General features: G+C 41.9%; 1 protein-coding gene across 5 annotated transcripts in view; it reads right to left on the reverse strand.

Annotated features, from left to right (window-relative positions):
* Nucleotides 1-13,000, reverse strand: part of CHL1 (cell adhesion molecule L1 like) — a 221,904-nt gene that overhangs the window by 174,975 nt on the left and 33,929 nt on the right. Inside the window, exon 1 of one of the 5 annotated variants that reach the window (XM_075321749.1) lies at nt 5,104-5,209. The exons of the other annotated variants lie outside the window; for them this stretch is intronic. The gene's annotated coding sequence lies outside the window, so the exon portion shown is untranslated. Of the gene's footprint in view, nt 1-5,103; nt 5,210-13,000 lie in introns of those variants that run through there. 5 annotated transcript variants of the gene reach the window in all.

Here is a 13,000-nt window from a genome sequence, read left to right on the forward strand (position 1 = left end):
CCTCCCGCACTCCGCATGTGTACACACTCTCACTCACACTCACACACACACACACTCACTTGTCCCCAGCCCTGCAGTCCCCGCGGCACTGACGTCCTCAGCTCCACGGCTCCGCTCAGCTCCGCCCCCTCGCGCTCCGCCCCCTCCCGCACTCCGCATGTACACACGCATAGTTAATAACCTCATGTCCTAAATGCATATAGCACTCCAAATATCATTATTAGACACAACTTTTGGACATCAGTGGATGGCCAAATCAAGGAGTGACATAAATGGCAATAAAAAACAATCTTTATTTATATTTCATGAAACAATTAAAATATTAGCATAAAAGGTACCGAATAATTAGAGGGGCACAAACAGGAAATCAATTGGGTCCCTAACGTTATGACAAAATTACAACTGGGACATTCACATTAAATCCAAGTACATGTATTTTTGCAAACAATACTGCACGTCCATTCATCAAAGTAAAAGTGCTATTCTGTAGTCCCGTTTGCGCTAATAACCATGAAAGATAAGTGAATTTTATTCCAACTGCAAAAGCACCTTATCCATAAATAATTCCCATGTAAATAAATAAATAAAAGGGTATGTGGATTTCAGGTTCTTAATGCAGCAGAAAGTGCACAAAATTCACAAATGCTAAGCACAATGTGTGCATTGCATTTTACTTTGATGAATGGACGTGCAGTATTGTTTGCAAAAATACATGTACTTGGATTTAATGTGAATGTCCCAGTTGTAATTTTGTCATAACGTTAGGGACCCAATTGATTTCCTGTTTGTGCCCCTCTAATTATTCGATACCTTTTATGCTAATATGTTAATTGTTTCATGAAATATAAATAAAGATTGTTTTTTATTGCCATTTATGTCACTCAAATGTACACACGCATGTAGACACACACACACACTCACTCACCTGTCCCCAGCCATGCAGACCGCGGCACTGACGTCCTCAGCTCCGCCCCCGAACTCCGCCCCCGAACTCTGCCCCCCGAACTCCGCCCCCCCGCACACAACGGAGTCCGACAAAGAAATTCTTTCCTTTGTCACCGTTGTCATCCGTTGTACAACGCATCAGTCACATGCGTCAAGCAACGCATGTGACTGATGCAAAACAATGGAAGTGTGAACTTAGCCTTACCGAATACCGAGAGTGTGATGCCCTGGCCTGGTAGTCACAAATAGGGCCTCTACATAACACCTTTCCCTCACAGGTAAAACACAGCCGACCAGAAAACCCTAGTCACCCCCTCAGGACTAGATAGACACACCAGGGGGCGGAACCAGGTGGTTGGAAGACGCCCACCTAGGAGTTTGGACAGCCCAGGGGTGGGAAAGTAGACAGTGAAGTTGAAGTTCAGCAGTCAGTCTGTAGTGTTCAGCAGGAGTGGAGGTCAAGCCTGTGTGTCAGGCCTGAAGCAAACTGACAGGTACCAGGATAGGAGCCCTGGTGCCTTTGGCTAGGAGCCAGACGGTAGTCTCCGTCCGCAGAAGGCGGGAAAACGGTTCGGCAGAACCGGGTTGTACCGGGACAGGGTCGTAGCCCGCCGGTATCTACACCGGGGACCTGACCGGAAACCGTGCACAAAGGGGGGTACTCGGACCCTGAAGCCAGGAACCAGAACCTACTGGAACTGGTAATTAACCGATTGAGGCCAGGAGTATAGGTCCTGTCCCACCCAAAGTCCCGAAAAGAAGGCAACAGCCCAACAAAGGGGAATAGAAGGCCACTGCCACGGCTCAGAGATCCCATGGGCCAGCGTCTGCGGGCAAGGGCTCCTTAGGCCACAACCAGCCGGGAGCGGAATCATTAAGTTTCAAGCACAGGCAGTCCACAGTTCTAAAACATGCGGGAGAAAGACAGAGACCACCAGCCGGGTGGGGGAACAAGAATGCAGCCGGCTGCGGGCACCGACCACCATCACCTTGGTTTAACAGAGACTCGTGTGTTTTCTAATAGTGAGTACACCAGCACCCAGCAGCCGCCCATCTCCCTGCACCAGACCTCCCCAACGGGTCCTGGGGCCACCATCCCTGCCCACAGAGGGGTTAACAACTTGCTGCACAACATCTCCCCCGGGTGCCCCGTAACTGCAGCGATTGGTGTCCAACCTCACCACATACCGTGGGTGGCGTCACGAACTTAGTGCGGCTCAGTCCGTACATATACGTCCTACATCCACCATCCCAGCCCCCTTTCATTCAGAATGTCCGCGGGATCCCCCGGGTCCGGAGACCCTCAAGCCACCCACCGGAAGGCCCGGACCTGAGCAGCGGCAGGCTGCAGGCACGGGGGCGGCACAAGTACTATTCAGGTATTTGTCACGGCAAGTAAAATGCTCCGTTCCCCCTTTGACTTGCATTAGGTTAATTATTCGTGGCAAATAACAGGATAGTATTTTGGGATTTATTATGAATAATCCGAAAACAAATAGTTACTACCGTGTTTCTCCGTAAAAAAGTCCTAGCATGATTTTATAGGATTTTTAGAGTATGCTTGAAATATAAGCCCTACTCCAAAAATAAACCCTAGTTATAGTCATTGCTGGTGTTAGGGGAGTCAAACTTCCCAATTTCTCAGGGCCCCACTCTTTTAGGGGACGCAGCAGTTGTATTTCAAAGTTCAGATTGTTAAAGGACCTTTGAGTTCACAGTCATGTCTCTTAATTGCAGGAGTCTAAAAAAACTGAACAGGGCACAGGCTGGTATGCAGGACTGACGTTAGGGGGATGTCAGAACAAACTCGGAAATTTCATACGGCCCCCAGAGTTTATATCCTGATGATAACACTGCAACAGGACCTTTGTGATATCACATCATGTGACCAAAGGTCATTGCAGGAATCTAAAGCTGAAGAGGAGATGGACTGGTGTGTGTGGATGAATGGTTGGATAAGTGATAGATAGGTAAATAAAACATAGATATTAGATGGACAGATAGATGGCTACATAATAGATGGATAAATAAATGATAGATAAGAGATATATAGATAGTAGATAGATATATTGTTGATAGATAGATAGATAGATAGATAGTTGATGTTGATTTTCCAGAATGTAATAAGACAATATGTGAATAAATGTTAATTTTGGTTTTGTTCAAGAATAAATGGGGATTGTTGTTCACGGGGAAAGAAAATAAGACATCTCCTAGAAATAAGACCTAGCCCACTATTTGTAGCGAAAAATAATAAAAGACCCTGTCTTATTTTTGGGGAAACACTATTCGCCCATCACTACTTAAAATATATATCTGTATGTATGAGAGGCTTGTAAACGGTGCGCCCCTCCCCACTACTTATTGTGCAATGCAAATTTTAACAGCAAATATAGTGCATATTTAGCTTATTTAATACATTAAGTCTGGAAACTTGATAAATACTGTATGCATCCATAAAATATTGCTAAGATGTAAGTAAATGTAATAAATAGTACTTTGGGAATTGTTACGAATAATTCAAAAACGAATAGTTAATATCTGCCCTTCACTACCTTTAATATATAATGTATCTATTTGTATGAGAGGCTTGTAAACGGTGTGCCCCTCCCCACTACTTATTGTGAAATCCAAATTTTAGCATCCAATATAGTGCACATTTAGCTTATTTAATAAATCAGGTCTGGAAACTTGCTAAATACTGTTATACGTCCATAAAATATTACTAAAATGTAAATAAATAGTACTTTGGGAATCGGTACGAATAATTTGAAAATGAATAGTTACTATTTGCCCATCATTAGTTATATATATCTGTATGTATAAGAGGCTTGTAAACAGTGCGCCCTTCCCCATTACTTATTGTAAAATCCCAATTTTAACATCCAATATAGTGCACATTTAGATTGTTTAATAAATCAGGTCTGAAAACTTGCTAAATACTGTTATACATCCATAAAATATTATTAAAATGTAAATAAATGTAATAAATAGTACTTTGGGAATCGTTACTAATAATTCAAAAATGAATAGTTTCTATTCGCCCATCACTACTTATAATATATATCTGTTTGTATAAGAGGCTTGTAAACAGTGCGCCCCTCCCCACTACTTATTGTGAAATCAAAATTTTAACATCCAATATAGTACACATTTAGCTTATTTAATAAATCAGGTCTGGAAACTTGCTCAATACTGTTATACATCCATAAAATATTATTAAAACGTAAAATAAATGTAATAAATAGTACTATGGGAATCGTTACGAATAATTAAAAAATGAATAGTTACTATTCACCCATCACTACTTATAATATACTGTATATCTGTTTGTATGAGAGGCTTGTAAACAGTGCGCTCCTCCTCACTACTTATTGTGAAATCCAAATTTTAACATCAAATACAGCACATTTAGATTATTTAATAAATCAGGTCTGGAAACTTGCTCAATACTGTTATACATCAATAAAATATTATTAAAATGTAAATAAATGTAATAAATGGTACTACGGGAATCGTTACGAATAATTAAAAAATGAATAGTTACTATTCACCCATCACTACTTATAATATATATCTGTTTGTATGAGAGGGTTGTAAATGGTGTGCTCCTCCCCACTACTTATTGTGAAATCAAAATTTTAACATCCAATATAGTGCACATTTAGCTTATTTAATAAATCAGGTCTGGAAACTTGCTAAATACTGTTATGCGTCCATAAAGTATTGATAAAAGGTAAGATAAAATAAATAAATAGATAAATAAAACCTCATTAATCCACCAGGGATTTCTATCCTCAGGGGTAATGAAAGCATTTGTCACAAGTGGTCATATCAATGTCAAGTTCCTGCTGAGTCTGAAACATTAAGAACTGCTTTCCAACCGGCGATGTCAGATACATTTTCGGTAAGCAAAACATAGAATAACAGTAAAAAAATCAACGTATAATATAGATGTTTATCATAAAGTGTTACCTTTATATCCCGTTCTCTGGAAATATGATGGAGAATATGAAAGCGAAGCTACAAAGTGCTCTAGGAAATACAGTGCTAGGTGGATATGCTACACCGCACCCATACGTGCGATGAAGGTACCTGACATCATACTCCAATGCACTATACCTATAAATGAGTAATAAAGCGGAGCGCTGTACTCACCCTGTGTTGATTGCTATGTACGGCTACAGATTATCCTCTTGGTCTTTAATGCCCCAGTACAATGGCTGCTGATTGCCACCATTACCTGTCTGCACAAGACTTCAGTGATCACAGCTTAGATCCAGGTACATTACACTATATGATTGCACAACCCTCCGTCCTTCCTGGGAAGTCTGTGACTAGTCACTGCATGTCGTGGGCTCGGCCTCGGAGAAATCTCAGTATGGCATTTACGGATCCTCGATTACTAATATTTTGTGAAATGCAAGAATAATAATAACTTTTATTGTCCAAATAGTTGTATTAATTAACTGGAAATCATTGTGTTGTGACAAGTCTTAGGGAAGAGAGGTGATTGTGTCTGGACTTGTAGGAAATAATTGCTTTTCCTTGTACAGTTAAGCCGGTCATGTCTGATGCTGCCACACCGCAAATTAAGCTAGAAAGCTCAGTATGTTGGAGACAGGGAAACTCTGCTCCCAGGTTTACCACGTTTTTTTACCCATACAAATCAATGAGGAAGTATAAAACCGCAGCAAACAAACTAGGCAAAACCGCAGGTTATTTCCTGGCAAAACCTGAGATTTTGCTGCAGAAAAAACCTGAGCAAAAACACCCCGTGTGAGCATAGCCTAAGGGCTACGATTGCCTAGGTGGGTGGAGTGAGGGGGAGGTTGACTCGTTTGTGGGTGCAATGTTTACCATGGACAGGGACTTCTCTGCTTTTATAGCCGACGGTCGTCCAGTTCATATAATTTCATGTTGAAAATGGTATCTAATTTGCAGGTAGGATATGAGGTTGATGTACATTTTTATGGGAAAAGTTTCAGTGAAACTTGCATTTTATTCATTGAAATCCCTGGTGATTGTATGTATAGGAGTCCAGTGGGCGGGGCTATCAGTGTTTGCCAGTTTTACTTTATGACTGTGCATGTAGAGATAGCTGTCAATCATTTAGTGGCCCTGCCCACTGTTTGCCAGTCTTCCCTTTGTGACTGTGCATGTAGAGATAGCTGTCAATCACTGAGTAGCCCCGCCCACTATTTGCCAGTCTTCCCTTAATCTTAGTAACTGTGCATGTAGAGATAGCTGTCAATCACTGAGTAGCCCCACCCACTGTTTACCAGTCTTCCCTTTTTAACTGTGCATGTAGAGATAGCTGTCAATCATTGTGTGACCACACCCACTGTTTGCCAGTTTTCCCTTTATGACTGTGCATGCAGAGATAGCTGTCAATCACTGTGTAGCCCCACCCACTGTTTGCCAGTCTTCCCTTTATGACTGTGCATGGAGAGATAGCAGTCAATCACTGAGTAGCCCCAACCAGTTTTCTAGTCTTCCCTTTATGACTGTGCATGTAGAGATAGCTGTCAATCACTGAGTAGCCCCACCCACTGTTTGCCAGTCTTCCCTTTATGACTGTGCATGTAGAGATAGCTATCAATCACTGAGTAGCCCCGCCCACTTTTTGCCAGTCTTCCCTTTATGACTGTGCATGTAGAGATAGCTATCAATCACTGAGTAGCCCCGCCCACTTTTTGCCAGTCTTTCCTTTGTGACTGTGCATGTAGAGATAGCTGTCAATCACTGTGTAGCCCCACCCACTGGACTCTGTATATATATATATATATATATATATATATATATACAAACACTAGGGATTTCCATTAATTAAACTTAGTTTATACTGAATTTTTTCCCACATCACTCCGCTTCTTCTCCTACACCAAGCAGTCCAGAACAACAACATGACCGGTTGCCTTTAAATTAATCTCTGTACCATGTCCTGGAAATTAAAGGGGTGTTCTCATCCTTCTCCCCAGCTTTGGACACTTAAGTAATTAACAGAAAGTGAGTGTCAGCCGCAGCACTCAGTTCCGGTTAATTACTTAATCATATGAAGGTGGGGAGAAGGAAACCGGTGCTGAATAGCTCGCGTGTCATAACAATGTCACGTCGTCCCTGAGAACGCGAGTTTCAACAAATGTAACCGCACCAGCACGGAAGGTGAATATAGGCTTTTTGTTATTTTTACGGGGGCACATTTGGGGAAAGAAAAGGGGTTGACCTAGTAGTGGACAACCTCAATAAGGACCCAGCGTTTCCAACTTAGATGTCTGCCAGTGACTCTCTCATAGAGAACACAGGAGTGCTCAGCTGACTGAATGCCCCTATATATGGGAGAGATAGCCAACGATTAGCCGAACCATCCTTGAGCTGACAGCTATCTAAGGTGTATGGGGGGGCTATAATCTGAGAAAGAATGGTACCTTCTATACACTTTAGACTAATGTTGGCTGCACCCACCGATATCGATGGCTTCTGCCACCACTCTAATCTATAGGGGCTCACTGGCCAATTTATTATTGGGGAAGATGTTGATTGGGCATGTCTGATTTTGGACTGCTAATTTCTTTGTTCTTCCAGAGATAAGCCTCCGGCAGAGATATCACGGCGGCTCTCTCATAGACAAAACTGGAGCACTGGCCCGAACTGAGCACTCCTGTGTAATAGAGAGACGACTGAGATGGTTGCTGACCAAACAATCATCTAAAGCATTGTTCTGCCGACAGCCATCAAATCTGTATGGGGACCTTTAGCTTTGGAGTGCATTACTTTCTGTGGAAGGGAAGTCATTAAAGTACTCTAGAAAGGAGGTCAAACGGAGTCCAAACTTAAAGGGGTTGTCTGCTACTAGGAATACCCTTTCTGATTCCACAATGTTTCCCCATAGGGAAAATAATAAAGCCTAAACTCACCTTTTGTACTTTCGCCTTTCATGCGATGCCACGTCTCCCAGTGTCGGGGCTCACGTGTGGTTGTGACATAACACGAGACCTGAGTCCAATCAGCACCGTTTTCCTTCTCCCTGCCTTTGGAACAAACAAGTTAATCAACAGGAAGTGACCACAGCGGCTGCGCTCACTTCCTGTTGATTGTTCATTTGGTCCAAAAGTGGGGAGAAGGAAGCCAGCGCTGATAAGTCACGTGATGTCACAACAACACGTGATCCCCGGAACTACGATTCGCAGCACTGCTGCAATGGTGCAGGTACAGGAGAGGAGTATGGGCGTTATTATTTTACCTGGAGGAAACCTGTGGAATCAGAAGGGGTTGCCCTAGTAGTGGACAACCCCTTTAAATATTCACAGTTGCCAAATGTCATGGATTTCCCAGGACTCCTGATCTGAAAGGACCATAAAAGCAGGTAATCCATGATGGACCTCAAGACTTGGAGACATTCCACTGAAGGGCAGAGTTGGGAGCGGGACTTATACATCAGCAGAAGTGTTGGCAGCTATGCATATTTTGGACTCCTTTTGCCTCACTGAAGACATTAAAGCAGAAAGAGTGCAAAGTCAAGCCTTTGATGGAGTCTTTAACAGGGACCAGTACGGGGTGTGAACCTGGCCTTAGTTAGGCACTCTTCCCCTATAGCATGATAGCCACAAACAGAAGGTGTGGATACAAGGGATCATTCAAAGTAAGGAAGGCTCTGGACACTTATGACTGACTTTCTGCATTGGGAACTTTTTCAGATGGGGGTCTGTTATGTTGTATCTGTGCTATTGCAGCTTACTGTGGTGCATTTTTGGTTCACCGTTAGTGAAATTCTATAGAAACTACCTTTATTACAGACTAGATGTAGAACCTGGCATTGCCCGGGATAGTAACTAAGTCTCTCTCCCACTCTCGCTCTCCCTCTCTCCCACTCATTTTCTCTCCCTCTCTCTCATTCTCCATCTCCCCCTCATACCACTGAAATCATATTAACTGACATATAAGCTTCTTATACTAAGAATGTCCTTCATTGCCTATAGCAACCAATCAGAGCTCCTTGACCAGTAACAAAATAGAAGCATACCTGTGATTGGTTGCTTTAGGCCACCTGATAAATATCCAGGGTAACTGTCAAAACAGCCAATATATTACCTCGAACATCGAAACAGTTTCTGTGTGTGTCTATTTCTGTGTGTGTGTCTCTTTCTGTTTGTGTATCTTTTTATGTTTGTGTGTATTTTTTGTGTTTGTCTCTTTCTCTGTGTGTGTATCTTTCTGTGTGTGTCTATCGTTGTACAGTTAGGTCCAGAAATATTTGGACAGTGACACAAGTTTTGTTATTTTAGCTGTTTACAAAAACATGTTCAGAAATACAATTATATATATAATATGGGCTAAAAGTGCACACTCCCAGCTGCAATATGAGAGTTTTCACATCCAAATCGGAGAAAGGGTTTAGGAATCATAGCTCTGTAATGCATAGCCTCCTCTTTTTCAAGGGACCAAAAGTAATTGGACAAGGGACTCTAAGGGCTGCAATTAACTCTGAAGGCGTCTCCCTTGTTAACCTGTAATCAATGAAGTAGTTAAAAGGTCTGGGGTTGATTACAGGTGTGTGGTTTTGCATTTGGAAGCTGTTGCAGAGACCAGACAACATGCGGTCTAAGGAACTCTCAATTGAGGTGAAGCAGAACATCCTGAGGCTGAAAAAAAGAAAAAATCCATCAGAGAGATAGCAGACATGCTTGGAGTAGCAAAATCAACAGTCGGGTACATTCTGAGAAAAAAGGAATTGACTGATGAGCTTGGGAACTCAAAAAGGCCTGGGCGTCCACGGATGACAACAGTGGTGGATGATCGCCGCATACTTTCTTTGGTGAAGAAGAACCCGTTCACAACATCAACTGAAGTCCAGAACACTCTCAGTGAAGTAGGTGTATCTGTCTCTAAGTCAACAGTAAAGAGAAGACTCCATGAAAGTAAATACAAAGGGTTCACATCTAGATGCAAACCATTCATCAATTCCAAAAATAGACAGGCCAGAGTTAAATTTGCTGAAAAACACCTCATGAAGCCAGCTCAGTTCTGGAAAATTATTCTATGGACAGATGAGACCAAGATCAACCTGTACCAGAATGATGGGAAGAAAAAAGTTTGGAGAAGAAAGGGAACGGCACATGATCCAAGGCACACCACATCCTCTGTAAAACATGGTGGAGGCAACGTGATGGCATGGGCATGCATGGCTTTCAATGGCACTGAGTCACTTGTGTTTATTGATGACATAACAGCAGACAAGAGTAGCCGGATGAATTCTGAAGTGTACCGGGATATACTTTCAGCCCAGATTCAGCCAAATGCCGCAAAGTTGATCGGACGTCGCTTCATAGTACAGATGGACAATGACCTCAAGCATACAGCCAAAGCTACCCAGGAGTTCATGAGTGCAAAAAAGTGGAACATTCTGCAATGGCCAAGTCAATCACCAGATCTTAACCCAATTGAGCATGCATTTCACTTGCTCAAATCCAGACTTAAGACGGAAAGACCCACAAACAAGCAAAACCTGAAGGCTGCGGCTATAAAGGCCTGGCAAAGCATTAAGAAGGAGGAAACCCAGCGTTTGGTGATGTCCATGGGTTCCAGACTTAAGGCAGTGATTGCCTCCAAAGGATTTGCAACAAAATATTGAAAATAAAAATATTTTGTTTGGGTTTGGTTTATTTGTCCAATTACTTTTGACCTCCTAAAATGTGGAGTGTTTGTAAAGAAATGTGTACAATTCCTACAATTTCTATCAGATATTTTTGTTCAAACCTTCAAATTAAACGTTACAATCTGCACTTGAATTCTGTTGTAGAGGTTTCATTTCAAATCCAATGTGGTGGCATGCAGAGCCCAACTCGCGAAAATTGTGTCACTGTCCAAATATTTCTGGACCTAACTGTATGTCTCTTTCTCTGTGTGTCTCATTCTGTGTTTCTTTCTGCGTGTGTGTCTCTTTCTGCGTGTGTCTCTTCCTGCGTGTGTGTCTCTTATTGTGTGTATGTCTTTTTCTGTGTGTATGTCTCTCTTTCTGTGTGTGTCTCTTTCTGTGTTTCTTTCTCTTTGTGGGTCTTTTTCTGTGTGTGTCTCTTTCTGTGTCTTTTGGTGTGTGTGTGTCTCTGTGTGTATGTCTATCTGTGTGTCTCTTTCTGTGTATGTGTCTCTTTCTTTGTATGTGTCTCTTTCTTCGTGTGTGTCTCTTTCCACGTGTGTCTCTTCCTGCGTGTGTGTCTCTTATTGTGTGTATGTCTTTTTCTGTGTGTATGTCTCTTTCTGTGTGTGTCTCTTTCTGAGTGTTTCTTTCTACTTTCTCTTTGTGGTTCTTTCTCTGTGTGTTTCTTTCTGAGTCTTTCGGTGTGTGTGTCTCTGTGTGTGTGTCTATCTGTGTGTGTCTCTTTCTGTGTATGTGTCTCTTTCTGTGTATGTGTCTCTTTCTTCGTGTGAGGGTCTCTTTCTGTGTCTCTTTATGTGTGCATCTCTTTCTGTGTGTGTGGATATCTCTGTGTGTCTCTCTATCCATAATAGGAGTCTATAATAACAGATCCGTTCCCAGCTCCATTGACTTTAATGTAAGCAGGCTTTTTGGTGAATAACTGTAAAGTGCAGGGTTAAAATTTCTCCTCAAAGCACAAAGCATAGTCTATGACGATCCCTGAGTCAAATGAGGTGTCTATGCAAAAGTTTGTAATTGTAAATGCGACAGTGCAGATTCTTTTAACGGACACACACACACACACACAGACACGCATACACTCAGCTTTGTATATTAGATATTAGATTGTCCTATTCTATAAATTATACAGTTTCACCTGAAGCTATATGTTAGTATCCTATGATAATGTTCTTTTGCTTTCAGTGCAAAACATTTTTATATTAGTCATCACGGAGAAATTGTTTTAAAACAAAAAATATATATGAAAAAAGAAGCCACTCAATGGTGTCATCGAAGAAGAATGTGCAGCAAGACAGCGAAAACAAGATTAGCAAAGAACAAAAGTTTCTAAAAAAAAAATCACATGTATGTTTATTAGTCACACTGAATAAAATCACTCCCACAATAAGGTGAACTCCGGCCGATGAAAGCCTAATAGACTGTAAGTCACCGTGCAGATCCGTGTAGCATTCATTTCTAAAGCATCCATTGACACATTGAGATCAAAAACAAACACACACCAAAAACAGATGAAAAATAAAGTATCACATGGATGATGAAAGGGTCCATTTTTTACAGATGGATAATGGACATGGATGTGTGAATAAGGCCTTTGGCACGATCAGCCGACCATCTAATATTTATGACATTCGTTCTACAATCTCAAAAAAGTACTGTAATGCTATTGCTAAAGACTCATACAAAGGAGGATATTTTTGTATAATTAATTGTATAATGCAACTTTGGAAGATAGGTCATTAATACATAAGTCCCGAAAAAGCAAAAAGGCAATACTAAGGGTATGTGCCCACGATCAGGACTCCCTGTGGGGGAGGAGACCGCAGCTGCTTGTACCCACGATCAGGGTTCTGTGCGCTGCGGTCTCTCGCTTGTGTTCTCCCTACGGAGGACGCATGCAAATCCGCAGCAAACAATTGACATGCTGCGGTGTGGAAAGACGCACCACAGATCAGTGTTTGCTGGGGAAAAACCATGCAAAGTGGGCACCGGATTTCTAGAAATCCCATCCACTATGTAGAACGCAGCATTTTGGATGCAGCTGAAGCATGCTGCGTCCATAACGCTGCAAACACTGATCGTGGGCACGTACCCTAATGTGTACAGCACTAAAGTTGCAATATGTGGCCACAATAATATGATGAGTACATGCTGCCATGATACATTTATAAAGGTGATTTTGACATTGATTTCTCACCAGATGTTGGTAACAACACAGTCCACAATCCAGTCCACACAGGGAAAGAAATCAAACCATAGATATCCATAAAATAAGTGATGTGTAAAAATGAGAAATGACACAGGGGAAAAAGTATTGAACACATGAAGGAGAGGTGCAAAACACCATAAACAGTCATAACACCAGCTGAAATCTATCAGTAATAAGAAAGCAATCCTGAC

The sequence above is a fragment of the Anomaloglossus baeobatrachus genome, chromosome 8 (genome assembly GCF_048569485.1).
Source record: "Anomaloglossus baeobatrachus isolate aAnoBae1 chromosome 8, aAnoBae1.hap1, whole genome shotgun sequence".
In the NCBI taxonomy this organism is placed as follows: Eukaryota; Metazoa; Chordata; class Amphibia; order Anura; family Aromobatidae; genus Anomaloglossus; species Anomaloglossus baeobatrachus.